This window comes from Vicia villosa, linkage group LG5 (assembly GCF_029867415.1).
Source record: "Vicia villosa cultivar HV-30 ecotype Madison, WI linkage group LG5, Vvil1.0, whole genome shotgun sequence".
Classification (NCBI taxonomy): domain Eukaryota; kingdom Viridiplantae; phylum Streptophyta; class Magnoliopsida; order Fabales; family Fabaceae; genus Vicia; species Vicia villosa.
Window position 1 is genome coordinate 13,553,454 of NC_081184.1, and position 13,469 is coordinate 13,566,922.

At 35.6% G+C, this 13,469-nt stretch overlaps 1 long non-coding RNA gene across 1 annotated transcript; it reads right to left on the minus strand.

Moving 5' to 3' along the window:
• Positions 1-705: 705 nt before the first annotated feature.
• LOC131606304 (uncharacterized) lies at positions 706-13,173 on the minus strand. Its single transcript, XR_009284802.1, has 3 exons — positions 12,345-13,173; positions 11,461-11,562; positions 706-1,025 (listed from the first exon to the last, which is right to left on the minus strand). It is a non-coding gene; the product is annotated as an uncharacterized LOC131606304 (long non-coding RNA).
• Positions 13,174-13,469: the final 296 nt, after the last annotated feature.

A 13,469-nucleotide genomic window follows, 5' to 3' on the forward strand; every position in this document is an offset into this window, starting at 1 on the left:
GGTCTCCTGTAATTCATTTACATTTCAATAATTATTAGTGGAGATAAAAAATCAATTATATATTAAAAAACATTTGATTTAATTAAAGACACAGTGTTATACTTACACATTCAGCATAAACTCTTTGAACATCGGGATCGACAACTTGATTCTTGCCCACACGAGCTTCCTTCCACAACACATGTACAGGAAGTGAGGTTTCCTCACTTTTCGTCTCCTCTAACTATGCATTGACACAAATGATAAAATTGTCAAATAAAAAACATTTAGACAATTAATTAAAACGCATTTCTATTTACTTACAATTTTTTCCTCTAAGCGTGCATATCCCAAACGCCCTTTTTTGTATGGATACGCGGGTTTTGATGCTCTCGCACTATTTGTGGCACTCATTTTCCGAAAAGCTTCATCTCTTTGCTCTAAAAACTTATCCCAATCTTCTTCATCAATGAATAACTCATATTTTTTGGCCGTCCCGGTGCCTCTTCAAGAAAGTTCCCATCTTTATCCTTAAAATAGGTGTTTGTCAAAAAAGCTTTCCACCCTCTATATCATTTTCCGGCCAAACCAAGTATGTAGCGTCTACGCTCATCTGGTATGTCAAAAGAACTCTGCAAAAAAACATACGCATAGAGTGTGTTAGTATAAGTAATTTAAACAAATTATCATCAAGATAATAACAACAACCATATATGATACCTTAAGCTCGTCCCAAATCATGTTTTTTTTATCGTCCAACTCTTTGCTTTTCAGATTCCATTTAGCTACATAGACTGGAATATGCAAACGAACAAGTGTACCAATATAGCTTGTCAACTTTGCAGAATTAGGACCAATTGGTTGGTTATCAGAATTTCATTCCAAATGGTATATTATTCCTTGGTCTCTATGTCGAATGATTCCCTTCATAATGGTGATGCCTCATGCAACTTCTTTTGATGATGTATCAGGTGGAGGATTTGTATTCGGAGCATCTCTATCTTGTGAGTTTTCTTGTGAGTTTTCTTGATTGCTAGCCATTGAACCTGTATCAAACAAACTAAAGCACATTATTACACTATTAATAAGTTAACAAATTATACAAGTCAAATGGAAGTCAGACCATGCATGTACAAGTAAATCTGGATCGAAATCGGTGAAATCAAAATAAGCGTCAAAAAAAGAAAGTTGGCGGTATTGAACGAAATTTACATGGCTATGGTAAAACGACCTCACGGACTCAAAAATGAAGTCGGTTTTCCAAAATTCAGACCCTAAGCCCGACTTTTGACTACGGGCAAAAGCAAAACCGATAAAAAAAGAGTTCCGAAATGTAAAGATAAGTGCATGAGCAGCTCCAGAATCGTCAAAATAGTATAGTTTCATGTAAAGAAGTCGACAAACGGAAACATGGTTCAAAAGTTATGTACAAAACGAAAATATGCACCAAAATTGAATAAGTATTGTAACAATCGGAGTACAAATTGATAAAAACTATACAAATTGAATATATAACAATCGGTACAAATTGAATAAAGCACATTAGTCGGAATATGTATACTATTACCTTTTTCACTAACGTCTCTTTCTTTTCTTGGAAGGATTGTGTTCTACGCGTCTCTTAACAACGCGGACGGTTGGATTGATCCAAATACCCTCATTATGATCATTTCTAGTACAAGATTCATTCTCATTTTGATCGTTTCTTGTACAAGATTCAATGCCAACACCAATATCACCTTGATCTCCAATGTTTTCATCAACTATTTTGTTAGATAAAAGCACTATAGACCATTTCGTACTTGTCGGATCATTGACATAGAACACTTGTTTAGCTTGAGAGGCTAGAATGAAAGGCTCATCTTTATACCCTACTTGCAAAAATCCCGACTTATCCATTCGTATGCCATTATTATTTTCAACCCACTTGCAACTAAATACAGGAATCTGAAACTTCGCGTAATCAAACAACAAAATGCGCTCGATAACCCCAAAATATGACAAGTTTGAAAATTTTGGATTTAAGTCATTCGCACTTGATATGTGCATTGCTTCAGCTACCAAGGTAACACCACTATTTTGCATAGTACTTTTATCATCCTGTTCTTTGGTATAAAATGTGTATCCATTAATTGTGTATGCGCTATAAGAAAACACAATTATACTTGGACCGTATGCTAAACATCTCAACCTTTCTGTTACTAAAGCAGGATCTAAACGATACTTGTGCTCTCTTACTATCCAATTCTCATTTCTATTCGGATTTAAATCTCGGAGAACAACCTTGTGCATTTCAACATACAGCTCAACCTCAATCTCATTGTGCAGAACATACAAGTGTGCTTAATCCCGCTCGACCATTGATACTGTCACAACTTTATTTCCAATTAGCCTTTTTCCTTCTTGTTTTTCAACAATATGAGATTTGGGGAGTCCAATTGATTGAACATTTGACAGAAAATCAGTACAAAACTCAACCGCTTCTTCAACAATGTATCGTTCGGCAATACACCCCTCCGGTTGACTTCTAGTTTTCACATACCCTTTTAATATTTTCATATAACGTTCAGCAGGGTACATCCATCTCATATAAGCTGGTCCGCACAATTGTGTCTCTTTCACAAGATGAACGACTAGATGAACCATTATGTCAAAAAACGAGGGAGGAAAATACATTTCAAGATCACACAAAGTAACAACTATCTCTTTTTGCATTGTTGGTAAGATCGCTCACCTTACTGCAAATTGACCTGAAGAAAAAACACAGTTTAGTTATTGCGCTTCTTACTTTTTCTGGCAGAATAGAACGTATACCTATTGGTAAAAAATGTTCCATTATAACATGGCAATCATACGTCTTCAAACTCTTTAACTTGAGGTCTTTCATGGACACAGGTCTTCTAATATCTGAAGAGTACCCTTCTGGAACTTTAACTTCACTGAGGAACTTACACAATGTTTTCTTATCCTTTCTAGATAGAGTGTAAATAGCAGGTGGCAGATATGTTCGTCTTCCTTTTGTCGCGGGTCCCAATTCAGTTCTCATTCCCATCTTTACCATGTCATTCCTTATGTTAAGGCCATCCTTAGACTTTCCTTGTATATTGAGTAACGTACCTATAACGCTGTCAAATACATTTTTTCAATATGCATAACATCGAGGAAATGTCTTACGTACAACGACTTCCAATATGGAAGTTCAAAACAAATTGACTTCTTCTTCCACCCACCCTTGACAAGTGAATGTGCAAAAGACTTGCCAAGCTGAGTGCTCACATCTTTCACCTTTTCAAAAATTTGATCACCTGTCAAAAAAGGCGGGGTTGTATGTTGTTCGGCCTTTCCATTGAATGCTTTTCTCCACCCACGGTAATGATGATTAGAATTTAATAATCTACGATGGCCGAGAAAGACATTCTTCTGACAAAGATCCAATCTTGTCGTATCGGTTTCATCTTCACAAACAGGACACGCTTTTTGACCTTTATTGTTGTACCCGGATAGATTTCCGTATGCTGGAAAATCATTAATTGTTCCAAACAACATCGCCCTCAAGTTGAAACTTTCTTTCCTATACCCATCGTAAACCTCCACACCGTTCTCGCACAAAAACTTTAAATCTTCGATTAAGGGTGCCAAGTATACGTCTATGTCATTCCCTGGTTGTTTAAGCCCAAAAATTAGCATATAGATAACATCATGTACTTACGCTTCATACATAGCCACGGAGGTAGGTTATAAATCATAAGAATCACAGGCCATGTGCTATGCGAGATACTTTGAATACCATGCGGGTTCATTCCATCAGTAGCCAATGACAAGCGAAGGTTTCTTGCTTCTTTTCCAAATTCAGGATATTCACTATTAACTTTCATCCACTGTGGTGAGTCTGCCGGATGTCGCAACTTTCCATCTATAATTCTTTCATCTGCATGCCAAGTCAAGTGTCTTGGTCGGAGACAACTTTTTCTTATATCGAGGGGCACCGCATTTAGGACACTCATTCAACGCTGCATACTCGTTTCGAAACAAAACGCAATCGTTTGGACATGCATGTATCTTATCATAGCTCATGCCAATAGAGGACAACATCTTTTTGGCTTCATACGTTCGATTGGGAAGAACATTATCCTCTGGTAGCATATCTTTCATAAGGGCTAATAACTCTGTGAAACTTTTATCTGACCATCCATTGTCCGCCTTTAAGTTGTACAACTGTCATACCCTAATTTTTGACCCCCCCTGAGATGACATATCTTCAGGATTTTCATCAAATCAGAGTAAGTACCCAGAGCAGTCTGACATTCAATCAAGGGTGTTCAAAGACAGGAAAACTCAGGCAAAGGATCAATCAATAGGAAGATTAGTCTCTAATACAATCATAAGACTCAAAAGCTTCATTATTACACCTATGATTGATTAAGACACCCAGTCATCTAAGTACAGGATTACTCAAATCAACAGACTAGGGTTTGGAGCCTATCAAGGACTAAAATCAGGGATCACCTTTGGGAAACCCTAAAAAGCCCAAAGAGACCATTCAAAGACATTAATCATCTTTAAATAACTCTTATGACAAGATCCACTGGACATTACACCTCAATTCAAAGTCTACACTCATCATTGTCCTCTGGTCGACAAATTAGGGTTTTTGACCTAATTCACCAAGATAGTTGACTTTTAATCAGGGCATGGATCCAAAACTCAAGACATGATTCAAGAATCTCTACTACCTCAATATAATCCATTTACATCATTCATTTGAGGAAAAGATCTTGTTTCTACACAAAAGCCCAAAAATTCACTTTGTTAGGAAAAAGTCAACTGTGTGGGATCATCGTTGACTTTTAAGGTTTTTGGTCAAAAATGACTTTCAAAGATCAATATCATCAATATATGGATGTCAAAGTCATTTGACCAAAGAAATTCAAAGAAATTCATCAAGGAGCAAAAAGTCGGGAATTAGGGTTTTTGAGGGCATTATGGGAACTCAAAATTTCACCTACACAACTCAAAAAACTTCCAACATGAAAGTTGTAGATCTTGTAAAATAAAACAACATCTCACATAAGAACTTTTTTCAAAAGATCAACCATTTAAGGGTTTTGAAAATTTTGAAGTTTTAGGTCATAAACACTTAGAAAATTTTCTAAGTGTTTTAACCTAGTTTTCATCCAACTTTGGGCTCATTTTTCACAAATTTCCCAAATTATTCTGAAGAAGACATAAACTAATGATTTGAAGTAGATGTTTAGGGCTTTCCAAATTGTGTTCAACCTTCTCCAAATTCAATTTGAGCTAAGAGTTATGCTTGTTCAAAGTTGGCCTCATGAAGTAAAATTATAGGTCATGCATCATTTTTGAACTTTGAAATTTTGTGCACATGACCTTAATTATGGATGCTACACGACCCATAACACATCTGAAAACATGCCATGCATTCATTTTCACCATGCCATGATAATTGAAGAAGATTCCTAAAACAAGAACATGTGATTATGTAATGATTACATTTGTGAATTTATGGCAAATTGATGAATCACCCAAGGAATCTTCTCATCAACCAATTAGAGCTCACTTTGCATCTGAAATGTCCCCTAAGATCAGATAGAATCAATGGATAGGGGAAGCTAGCCCGAAAATGCATCATTGCATTTTGGAGATTCTTTGAATTTCTTCATGGCTAAGAAACCAAACTCACTACACTAAGCAAGCTCACCACAGCCAATTGATCTGCATCCATTTGCCTATAAATACAGAAGCATTCCTCATTCAAAAACACACCAAAGCAACCATATTCCTTGCTTTCTCTTTCTCTTCTCATGTTCATTGTTTTTCAAAGTTCTTTGGCAAGAAGAATCGATTTCTTCAAACCAGAGCTTATCTTTGGAAAGTGAGCATTCTAACATCTCAAGGGAGTTCATTTGAGGTGATCCAAGCACCTGGATCACTTCTGTAAGTGGAGGAACACCATTGTTGCTCTCACTTTGGAGCACTTGCAGTTGGAGGACCACAGAACAATTCAGGAATTTTCAAGCCAAGCCAATCATCCAGGCACACTCATCAGGTCATAGTGAAGCTAACCAGATGGCTGCAGCTCATCTGTAACTCCAAATTCAACAGCCTCCATGTTCACTTGAAGCTGAAATCGAGGGAGGTCCATAGAGAAATTCAGGAGGATTCAAGCTCCAATAAGCATTCAGTTAGCATCATTGAGTCTCAGGGAAGCTATTGAGATCATTCATTCAAGTCCAGGTGTTCTCCATCACCCTCACGACCTCCATTTTCAGAGGTAAGTTTCTGAACTTCACCTCTTTAATTTAAGCACTCTTTGAGTTAAAGCTCGATTCTATCTTGTTTAGCATCATCAGAGGATTGAAAACCCTCTATCATCTTGCATTTATTCATCTTGTTTGTCATTTAATTTCAAATTTAGGGTTTATGTGTTCTTAGAATTTTCTGAGAAATTAGGTAGCTGTAGTTCATATAAATAAATGTTAGCTACATATCTGGATTCGTGAGGAAGTTTAGAACAAGATTGATGTTTACATCATGTCATTTAGTTGAGAAACCAGAGAGTTAGGATTTTGAAAATCCTTGAGCTCGAGGAAGAAGATGACTATGGCCATGGCGCGCAAAATTTGAATCTGGGGCCAAAGTTTATTTTATTTTGAATGGTAGGCGTTCCTTAAACGACTGAACAAACTTGCCCTAGTGGCCTCCCATACGCCCTTAGTCTCATCATGCCTCAAGTATGGGGTTCGAATCCCCCTCGCCCCAGACTTTTTGATTCTTTTATTTTTCAATGATTTACCACTTGTTTTGAAACATAACCAAATGAGTGCAAGTTACTATCACCATGCGCGCGCTGGCCCAGTGGTTTGGTTTTGGGTGTGTGACCTAAAGGGCGTGAGTTCAAGCCTTGGTGAAGACATTTCTATATTTTTTACCACTTTTCACACTTATTTTCTTCATAACTTCACATAAATATTTAACCTATCAAATTAAATCATTTTCACTTCATTTTTTACACACTTGTCATTTAATATATCTATTTTGTGAATAATAAAAAAAATCATAAAAATATTATTTATTCCATGTATTTTAATTAGGTTTAAAGTAGTATGTTTTTAAGTGTTTTCTTAAATACTTTAAATATATATTGTCACTTTATTTTAACCTAATCATTTTGTAAATAATTTTATGATAAAACCCTAATTGTTTAGGTCTTAATTAGGTAAAAGATCTTTATTTTTACCTTAATTAAGTTGAGTTTTGTCAATTTTCAAAACTGTTTTCAATCTCCGAATAAAATCAAATGATTAGGGTTTTCAAACAACAAAACCTTGTATCATTCAAAATCATTTTTCAATTGCTTTTGTAGCCAGTACTATAAAGTACTGGGCCTCTAATAGAGTGTAAGTCCCAAAAACCTTCTCTTCTTAGCTTGTTTTCAAAACTGTATTTTCAAAATCTTCTTTCTGTTTTCAAAATATTCTTCTGGTATTTGAAGGGCATTATTCCCGGTGAAACTCTTCAGATACCTATGTGACCTTTGTCCATCTTCACTTCTTCTGTTTTCAAAAACCATTAACTATTTATCATATATATATTCAACTGTTATCAACAAAACAACAAAAATTACTGTTGAGGCTCTGTACATACTTCTTCAATGGCCTCCACTCCATCCAGGTTAGGCTTTACAAGCTTTCAATTTACAGTCTTTATTTAAAATACTGTCAAATATAAACTGTGCATATATATATATTAGTTTAGAACTACGTTTGAGTATAAACCTTAGGACAGTTAAACTATATATATATTATAGGAATATGGCCTAGGATTGAGAATGTCTTCCCGGTGAAGGCTCTTTCCTAATTAGAGATCTGTAGTTCAAACCACCAAGATGAATTATTCCCGGTGAAACATCTTGGCAAAAACCTTAGAATCCAAATAATAGGGCACATCCACCCAAAGAGGAATTATTCCTGGTGAAACCTCTTACCCATTTGCTTAGAGCCAAAATAAGTTCAAAACTACATAGCTTTCTCTTGTGCTATAACAAGGACCCTCGATTAGCCTCCTCTTGGGCTTTGTACAAGGACCCACAGGCTTCTTAAAAGCATTTCCAGCTTCCTCTTGAGCTTGTATACAAGGACCCATCAGGTTTCTTATAAACATAGGAACAGGTCTTTAGTTACCTTTTAGCCTACCCTGGTGAGTTTCTTCCAATTTAAACCAGACTTTAAACAAGCTAAGTTTGTCTCAATTTTGCATTGAGTACACCTTTTGGAATGAGAGACATGGACAGTCTCTGTCACCCTTATCTTCATCAATCTTCCTTAGCAGAGTCTAGGATCTATGTTTATTTTCTCCTCAGCATGTGTCAGCCTTCATCTTGGGCTTTAAACAAGAAGTCTCCATTAGATAATCTTTCTGCCATTCATGTTAACAAAATCCCTGGAAAGGGTTAGCTTCCACACATTCTTTCATTTTTAATAAAACCCCTAGAAAGGGTTAGCCTCCAAAGTCAATTAAAAATCAATCCATCATTCCAATAAAACCCCTGGAAAGGGTTAGCCTCCAAAGTCAATTATAAAATGTCAAAAAATAAAGATTCATTTCTCTTAGGAGATAATTTCCCCAAAAAAGAGTCAAAACCCCTGGAAAGGGTCAGCCTCCAAAAAACATGATAAAGTCAGTCTTTTACCAAATAATTTCTCCAGCTGAGTCAAAATCCCTGGAAAGGGTTAGCTTCCAAAGAAAAAAAACAATCTTTCAATCAATAAAATCTCCTCAGTAGAGTCAAAACCAACAAAAATAGTTAGCCTCAACCTTGGGCTTCATACAAGGCACCAAACAATAAAACTCCCCTGTCAAGAGTCAGCCTCAACCCTTGGGCATTGTACAAGGCAGATAATAGAGTCTCCCCAGTGAGTTCTTCATCATTCAGTAGCCACAACCTTGGGCTTTGTACAAGGCAGATAAACCATATTTTCATGTGTCAAAGATTCCTAACACCTAGGATCTTTTCCCCATAGAGTCATCCATACTCAGTTTATTTAAGAGTCTGCCACAACCTTGGGCTTTGTACAAGGCAGAAAATAATGTTTTCCCTAGCTAGAGTCAGCCACAACCTTGGGCTTTGTACAAGGCACATAAAATAGAGTCATTCATTCAATTATCCTCAACAATTAGCCACAACCTTGGGCTTTGAACAAACATATTTTTTTTTTTTTATTTTTTTTTTTTTTTTTTCTTTTTTATTTTTTTTTTTTTTTTTTTTTTTTTTTTTTTTTCTTTTTTTTTTTTTTGTTTATTTTTTTTTTTATTTTTTTTTTTTTTTTTTTTTTTTTTTTTTTTTTTTTTTTTTTTTTTTTTTTTTTTTTTTTTTTTATTTTTTCACATTTTTTTTTTTTTTATTTTTTTTTTTTTTTTTTTTTTTTTTTTTTTTTTTTTTTTTTTTTTTTTTTTTTTTTAACATTTCCATTTCAATTTCAATTTTAATCAAGTCTCCCATTTAGGATTTTGAAAGGCATGAGCTGGCAGTAAAACCCAGACATGTGGTAACTTTCCCTAATTTGGATGAGCAACTTTCTTTCATTGAAGAGGCATTTGACTGGTATACTTGCACATACACAAGTAAGGTCCCCCTCTTGAATGAAATGAATTCAGTTATTCTGTCACTCCTTTAAATGTTTGTGGTAGAATAGTACGAATACCTCTCTGTAGAGATGATTTCATGTCTCTTTACTGTAAACAGAGATTTAATTCCAAGCTTCAACCTTGAGCTTCAAGCAAGGCACCAAAAACATTTAATTTCCCTAGTTAGTTCCCCGAACTACATTAAGCTCTGACTTCCACTAGGGATATGTAGGCATGAGGTTCACAAGGAATCTCAGCGAGCTAATAAAATACCAAAAATAGTCAGTTTGTTTGTCTGTCTGTCTTTTTTAAATCAATTCAATTCTCTCTCCTAATACAAAGGAGAAACTTTCCCAATCATTAGCAGCAAACACAATCACAATGACACAGAGAAGGTTCCTGTAGAGTACTACAGATATGTAGGGTGTTTAAACACTTCCCTATGTATAACCGACCTCCCGGACTCCAGAATTTCTAGTCTAGGTGAAATCCCCACACTTAGCAAACTCCTAGGGTTTAGTTGAGATCTTTTTTCCCCTTTCCTACTTGTAGGACAAATAAGAAAGTTCGTGTGATATCGTAGGAAGAACTGAAATAAAATTCATCCCACCACGGGCGCATTCTCCTTCCAAATTTCGCGTGAAGGGTTTAGCGTGCCGTCCTCCCAAGTGAAACGGGGAGGTAAAAGAAAACGACACCACAACAACTTTAACACCACAGACAATTTTGTGAATTTTGAACAACCATCATACAACGGTTTCTCTGCATCGCTTACCAACCTCTCGAACATTTTGGGACAATCCTCAAGATCTTCTTCAAGCGCTTCTGCAATCTCTTCGACTCGATCACAATCATATGTGCCTGTTCAATTGTCGTTTGAAGCATACTTCGTATTACACCTCGACTCAACATTTCCGTTACTTTTCTTACCATGCAAACTCCAAACAGTATAACTTCTATCAATTCCAAACCGTAGTAAATGCGATGCCAACTGATTCCCGTCAACCTTATCCCCATAACAGCAACCCATGCAAGGACACGGCATTCGAATCGGGTCTTTGGAGTGCACAACCGCAAAGTTAACGAATTCCCATACCCCTTTCTCTTACTCTTTCGACAATCGGTTTGAATTCATCCATGTCTTATCCATGTCTTATCCATGTCTTAATTAAGCTAAACAAAAACGATCAAACTTTCACTCTTCATAAGTAACCCCTATAGCGATTTCAATTCACAAAGTTAGTAAGTTCATCACTTAACGATTAACGAAATTGATATCAAGAATATTCCACATGTCGGAATAATGAGTATTACTTAATATAATCTAAAAATTACAAAGTTAGTAAGTTCATCACTTAAAAATCAGAGAATATTCCACATGTCCGAATAATGAGTATTACACTACACCAATGAGAATGACACAAAGGGACATGGCAGTTCAATTGTTAGTGTTTTGTTCTGTTTTTAGTATGGAATCAGAGAAAATAAGCCACAGGCTGGTAGGGAAAAATTATGTTACAGAACTATTAGATTTAACATGCAACCTCTCTAGTCTACCAAAAATATATTATAACATAAACCTCTCTTATATCTATCTATTAAAACAATATTAAAACAGTTTAGAATCTATCACTCATGTTAAAACTTCAATACATTAAAACATTAGCACAGTTTAGAATCTATCACTCATGTCTTAATTAAGCTAAACAAAAAAAACTAATTATTAAGGCACAAAGCGGTATAATGCGTTTCTGTCAAAACGCTAAGGATACACAGAATGAATCCGAAGCAATAAAACGCAACATATTACTTTGGCGAGAGAGAACAATTAATTACCTGTATAGTAGTAAGCAACTTCTAGACCCACATAATGTAAGATTCTTGAAAACGATCAAACTTTCACTCTTCACAAGTAACCCCTATCTAGCAAAGATATTCCTGAAAAATATAAAATAAAAAACTTAATTGAAGAGTATAAAATGACATGGATAGACAAGCATTTTTACATGTGTATTTATTGAGCATAAGTAGTGCATTAATGTGAGTATACATAAAAATGAGGTCATACTCCATAGCTTAAAAACCAACAAGTTCATGGTATATTCCAATTAAGTTCAAAAGTGGGCAAAACAAGAATTAACTCATGGTTTTATCATGCTATTAGTATCCGGGCAGCCACAACAACAATAGTAAATCATAGTTTTTTGTCAAGTAAGCTAAACAAAAACACAATTAGTGTTCAACATCAATATGAATATCAACGCAATTCTATAATGCTCAATCTTTCAATTCTTTCAAATGGATTCTCACTCGATTTCTCTCGATTGCTTTCTCTCATCATGGATTCTCGATATGAACATCAATATGAATAACAACAATTAGTGTTCAACATCAATATGAACATCAATATGAACAACAATTAGTGTTCAACATCAATATGAACATCAATATGAATAACAACAATTTGCAAAGACCATCTCTCTCGATTGCTTTCTCTCATCATGGATTCTCACTCGCGATTTCTCTCAACAATGTTCAATCTTTCAAATTTCAAAAACAGAAATACCGCAACAATCATTCAAGAACTATAAACCCTAATCCCAGTAAATCCCTAAATAATCCAAAGTTTCATTAAATCAAAATCAGAGCATACACGTTACACAGTGATACAATCATAAATGAAGACAACATGAAAATGGAAGAACCTTTAAATCGGGTACCTCTTTCGTCTTCTCTTCTTTAGCGATCTCTTCTCCAGCGATTATTCTCGAATTCTTTTTCGTCTTTATCTTCTGGGCGTGGGTTGTGGAGGGTATTTTTATGGAGGTTAAGTGCTGCGGATTTGAGGATGAGGTAAGGTTTTGAGGTTAAGTTCTTCGTCTCCGTCTTCTTCGGCGATGGAGTTTTGAGGTTTTGAGGTTGAGTTTGCAGTTTCTGGGCAGCGATGGTAGAGAAAGAGGATTAGGAATTATGAAACGCATTAGAATAATTTTGATTTTAAAAATTTTAATTATGAAACAACTATGAAAGCGCTTTTGAAAAGCGCCTTTGTAACCACGGCTATACTAGCGCTTTTTAGGGTAAAAGCGCTCTTGTAACCCACCCCCTATAGCAGCGCTTTTAAAAGCGCTTTCATAACCCACCTATAAGAGCGCTTTTGAGAAGCACTTTCGTACCCATGCCTTTACCAGCGCTTTTTGAAAGCTCTTTCGTAACCCCCCTATAAGAGCGCCTTTTGAAAGCTCTTTCGTAACCCCCCCTATAAGAGCTCTTTTTTTGCGTGTTTTTTTATTTTGTTTTTAGCGAAACCTATACCAACTATTTTTCCTAAAAGCGCTTTCGTAGGGGTGCTGCTAAGAGACAAATTTGGCATAGTGTTTGAAAGATTAATATCTAGATTTGTATGTTCTGACCGAAGATAACGAAATGACGATAAGACAGGTGATTCACGGGGATGGAGATAACCAACATCGGAAAATTAAATGGAGGAGAACTCTAATGAGGATGAAAAAACCTTAGAGAAGGATATTTTAAGTGAAATCCAAACAATAGAACTTAAAGAGTAGGAGAGAGATTCTTGGACATGGTCGAGAAACTTATACTCGACCAAAGAAGCGTACCATTTACTGCTAGCCGATATGAAAGATGAAGACTTAAGACATCTCAAAATTGCATGGAAAGACTTAGTGTTGTTAAAGGCATCGACGTTAGTATGGAGAATGCTACAAAAAAATCCCAACTTTAGACAACCTAATCAAAAGAAACATTATGTAGGAATCACAAAATTTTAGTGCCTTTGGTTGTGGAAAGGAAGAAAGTTTACAACACATTTTTTTCTATTGCAA